This window comes from Dipodomys ordii, unplaced genomic scaffold, assembly GCF_000151885.1.
Source record: "Dipodomys ordii isolate 6190 unplaced genomic scaffold, Dord_2.0 Scaffold33, whole genome shotgun sequence".
In the NCBI taxonomy this organism is placed as follows: domain Eukaryota; kingdom Metazoa; phylum Chordata; class Mammalia; order Rodentia; family Heteromyidae; genus Dipodomys; species Dipodomys ordii.
The window spans coordinates 1,402,043-1,407,193 of NW_012267249.1; the positions used below are offsets into that span (position 1 = coordinate 1,402,043).

The 5,151-nt window shown below is 46.0% G+C and overlaps 1 protein-coding gene across 1 annotated transcript in view; it reads left to right on the top strand.

Annotated features, from left to right (window-relative positions):
* Nucleotides 1–610: 610 nt before the first annotated feature.
* Ndufs5 (NADH dehydrogenase (ubiquinone) Fe-S protein 5, 15kDa (NADH-coenzyme Q reductase)) overlaps nucleotides 611–5,151 on the top strand; it is a 36,880-nt gene continuing 32,339 nt past the window's right edge. Inside the window, exon 1 of the mRNA XM_013016830.1 lies at nucleotides 611–693. The gene's annotated coding sequence lies outside the window, so the exon portion shown is untranslated. The remainder of the gene's footprint in view (nucleotides 694–5,151) is intronic.

The following is a 5,151-nucleotide window of genomic DNA, read 5'->3' on the forward strand; positions in this document are numbered from 1 at the left end:
GTGTATAGAATGATTCAGGCCAGGCTGGGATGCATAGTAGAGATTGGGAGACAGGTGCCAGTGGTTCACGCCTCTAATTGTAGCTACTCAGGAAGCTGAGATCTGAGGATCGCAGTTCAAAGCCAGCCCAGGCAGGAAAATCTAAGATTCTCATCTCCAATTAACCATGCAGAAGCTGGAAGTGGATCTGTGGCTTAAGTGGTACAACACTAGCTTTGAGCAAAAAGCTCAGGGACAGCGCCCAGGCCCTGAGTTCAAGCCCCAAAACCAGCACCAATATACATAAATACATATATGTATATTATATACATATACTATATATATGATTTGTAAAGCTTTAGATAAAAATACATGTATATTCTATTTTCTTCCCACATTCCAACGTATCGTTATTACTCACACTGGTGTTTACTCTCAAGCACACACAGCAGAGAATCGGATACAAAGGGATTCAAAACAGTCGTGGAAGATTAGGCTTCCTAGAGGTCAAAGACCTGTGACTATCCCCTGAGGACAAAGAGATGGGTGCGCAGGCGCAGAGAGGTGGGGTTGGTTTCCACGGCAGGGGCGCGGCTCCCGGTGTCGCCCTGCAGACGTCGCGCTGCGGGCGTGCTTTGCGGCAGGCGGCTGCGTCGCCTGGCCAGTCGTTCTTCACCTGCGTCCCGGAAGAAGACAAGGGCACTGCAGCGGACGGTAGGGTCTGTTTCGTGTCTGCGTGGTTCTTAGGGCGTTTCCATGTGAAGTTCTTAGGTTTTTGTTGTGGCTGCTTTGCGTTTGTAATTTATTGACAAGTTTTCTCTTGGCTTACGGGGCCCCTTCTCCTCACAGCTCCGGTCGTGCTCGGCTTTCCTAGGCCCCTTCGGTCCCCGGAGTGGCGCCGCGTCGCCCTCCCCGGCGCCGCCCTCCCCTCTGCGGGGTCGATGCTTTGGCGTCCCTTTGCTACCCGGGATCTGAGGTTCTCATCCGGGCGCGCACTGTCCGCTCTTCCCCTCGAGCTTCGTCCCGTGTGCTCCGTGCCCTGTGAGGCCGCGGTGTCCGTAACTCCCGTGGCACCATTTCGGGAGGCTCGTCGCCGGGCTTCTCTTGGCATGCTTTAGCCCTTTTCGGAGAAAGGAGTCTCGTCCCGTGGGAGCTTCTTCCTTCTCCACACAGCTGTCACCAGCTCCGGCTCCTTCCAGTGGATTCTGAGTAGGCCGCTATCTTTTTCTTTTTCTTTCTTTTTTTCTTTTCTTTCTTGTCCGTGGGGCTTGAACTCTGGGCCTGAGCGCTGGCCCTCAGCTCTTCAGCTCAAAGCCAGCGCTCTACCACTTGAGCCACAGCGCCACTTGCAGTTTTCTGAATGGTTTATTGGAGATCAGAGTCTCCCAACCTTTCCTTCCCGGGCTGGCTTTGAACCGTGATCCTCAGATCTCAGCCTCCTGAGTAGCTAGGATTACAGGCGTGAGCCACCAGTGCCCAACTTCTAGGCCTCTATTTTTTTTAAATACGTTTTTTATTGTGAAAATACTGTATGGAGGGGTTACAGTTACATGAGTAAGGTAATGAGTACATTTCTTATAGAGCATTGTTACCTCCTATTTGTTTTTCCCCTACCATCCTTTCCTTCCTCGCCCCCTCCCCCAAAGTTACAAAGTTCGTTTTCGACATAGTGTCTTGTACATCTCTTTGTTAAAATGGGTCAACGTGTATCCCTATTTAAGCATTTTGTTTTTTCCCTTCCTCTCCCCCAATTAGAAAAGTGTATATACAAGATGCAGGGCACCGCAATCAAATACAGTGAAAACAGGGGTTATACCGTGGGGAGGAACATACCAAAGAAACAACAACAAAAAAAAATCACATAGTACAATATAAGTACCTTAAAAAAAATAGCAAGAGGGCTGGGAAGGTGGCTCAGTGGTAGAGCACTTGCCTTGCATGCTTGAGGCCCTGGGTTCGATTCCTCAGCACCACATAAGCAAAAAGAAAAAAGCCAGAAGTGGTGCTGTGGCTCAAGTGGTAGAGCGCTAGCCTTGAGCTGAAGAGCTGAGGGACAGCACCCAGGCCCAGAGTTCAGGCTCCACGACTGGACCCAAAAAAAAAAAATAGCAAGAAAGAAAAAACCACTTGGGTCCCTGTCTCCCAAGACATCTCATTTTGCTTAACATCATCTTATATGGTCAATGTACATAGCTTTTGATCTTTTCTAGGACCTTTTCTGCTTGTCCTAGACATATACTAGTTATTGCAAATAAGGGAAACCATGGAACCTATGTTTCTTTGGGCCTGGCTTGCTTCACTTAACATAATTTTTTCCAGGTCTTTCCATTTCCTAACAATTGGGACAACGTCATTCTTTCTGATGGAGGTATAGAATTCCATTGTATATATACCACATTTTCTTCCGGCTTTTTTTTGTTCTGCTTATGTGGTGCTGAGGAATCGAACCAAGGGCCTTATTCATGCAAGGCAAGCACTCTACCACTGAGCCACCTTCCCAGCCCTGTGTGGAGTTTTTTGAGGAACCTCCATACTGCTTTCCAAAGTGGTTAAACAAGTTTACACTCCCACCAACAATTCAGTAGGATTCCCTTTTGGCCACATCCCCTCCAGCATCTGTTGTTTTGCAATTTCTTTTTTTGGTCGGTCGTAGGGCCTGAACTCTGGGCCTTGCACTGTCCCTCAGCTCTACAAGTGTAGACTCAAGGCTAGCGCTCTACCACTTGAGCCACAACGCCACTTCTGGCTTTTTTCTTTTTGCTTATGTGGTGCTGAGGAATCAAACCCAGGGCCTCATGCATGAAAGACAAGCACTCTACTACTGAGCCACCTTCCCAGCCCTGTGTGGAGTTTTTTGAGGAACCTCCATACTGCTTTCCAAAGTGGTTAAACAAGTTTACACTCCCACCAACAATTCAGTAGGATTCCCTTTTGGCCACATCCCCTCCAGCATCTGTTGTTTTGCAATTTCTTTTTTTGGTCGGTCGTAGGGCCTGAACTCTGGGCCTTGCACTGTCCCTCAGCTCTACAAGTGTAGACTAGCAGTCTACCACTTGAGCCTCAGCCCCACTTCCAGCTTTTTCTGCTTATGTGGTGCTGAGGAATCGAACCAAGGGCCTTATTCATGCAAGGCAAGCACTCTACTACTGAGCCACCTTCTCAGCCCCATGCAATTTCTTTTATATATATTTTTTTGTGCGTGTATGTGTGAAAATACTGTAAAGAGGGGTTACAATTACCTGGGAAAGATAATGAGTACATTTCTTGTCAAGCATTGTTGCCTCCTCCTTTGTTTCCCCTTCCCATCCCATCCCATATCCCGCAATTTCTTGATTATAGCCATTCTAACTGGGGTGAAGTGGGATCTCAATGTTGTTTTGATTTGCATTTCTTTTATGGCTAGAGAAGTTGAGCATTTCTTTATGTGTCTATTGTAGGCCTCTATTTTTAGAAATAAAATTTACCAGGCTGGGAATGTGGCTTAGTGGTAGAGTGGTTGCCTAGCATGCATGAAACCCTAGGTTTGATTCCTCAGTACCACATAAACAGAAAAACCCAGAAGTGGCGTTGAGCAAAAGCTCAGGGACAGTGCCCCATGACAGACCAAAAACAAAAAAAATTCACCAGTAAATCTGCAATGCACACACAATTATGTTGTTTTTGTGTATGTTGTATTTGTGGCGCCCTCCCCCAATTCTGTTGAACACAGGACTTGATTTCAAATCATGCCACCAGCCCTATTTATTTATATTTTGTTTCTGAAGGAAGGTGTCACTAACTGCCCAGGCTGCCCACGCGGTCCTGTTGTGCGCCACCATTTCCGACTCCTTTTTTGTTGATGTTGTTGGTCATGGGGCTTGAACTCTGGGCCTGGGCGCTGTCCCTCAGTTCTTCAGCTCAAGGCTAGCGCCTACTACTTGAGTCACAGTGCCACTTCCAGTTTTTTGGTGGTTTATTGGAGATAATAGTCTCACGGACTTTCTTGCCTAGGCTGGCTTTGAACCATGATCCTCAGATCTCAGCCTCTTGAGTAGCTAAGATTACAGGCATGAGACACCAACGCTTGGCTCAACTCCCAATTTTTTTAATTTAAATTTTTATTGTAAAGGCGATGTACAGAGTGACTACAGTTACATAACTGGGGTAGTGAGTCCTTTTTTTTTTTTTAACAGTGTCACCCCCCCGTCCCTCATTTTCGCCCAGTTTTTTTCTCTCCCAATCCCCCCCACCACCATTTTTGGGATTCTTGTAGCCTGTCTCTGCTCTCTCTTCTTTTTCTTCCCTTCTCTCATGCTCCCCACCTTTTCTCTTAACATTACTATGTATTTATCATGTATCTTATTCTTTTTTCCCCCAATATCTGCCAGATTCTACTGAGCACCAGAATCAATTATCTATTTCTTTATTGTTCAACATTTAAAGTTTTTTTTTGTTGTTTTGTCTTTTTAGCAGTCGCTGAGCCTCTGCTTAGTCCCTGCTTCAAAGCAGTCATTACCCAATATGGGAACCATACAATTAAAATAGTCCATTTCAGTGATGTGCCATATACCATGATACAAGTTGAGAGTGTTGTGGGAACATAGAGGAAAGACCTCGGATTCGGGGTGCTTCTCAAGAGAAGAGTCACCGAAGTTAATAAGGAAAGAATGAGTAGAAAGGGCTGTGAATGTGGCTAAGTGGTAGAGTGCTTGCCTATCACGCATGAAGCCCTGGGTTTGATTCCTCAGTACTATATAAACAGAAAAAGCCAGAAGTGGTGCTACAGCTCAAGTGGTAGAGTGCTTCCCTTGAGTAAAAAAGAAGCTCAGGGACAGTGCCCAGGCCCTGAGTGCCCTAGGACTGGCAAAAAAAGAAAAAGAATGAGTAGAAAAATAAAAAGAAATTCTTTGTACTTTTCAGTTTTCTTGTCTTTTTTTTTTTTTTAAAGAATTGGGTTGTTTGAGTTAAAACATAGGGTTTGTTTTTGTGCTAGTAGTGGGGTTGAAGAGTCTGTTGGCTTTTTCATATCTGGCCTTTTGGGGTGGGTTTATTGGAGCTAAAAGTGTCATGGACTTTCCTGCTTGAGCTGACTTCAGACCCTCATCCTGAGATCTCCACTTCCTTTTTTTTTGGTCCGGTCATGGGGCTTGAACTCTGGGCCTGGGCGCTGTCCCTCAGCTCTTCAGCTCAAGG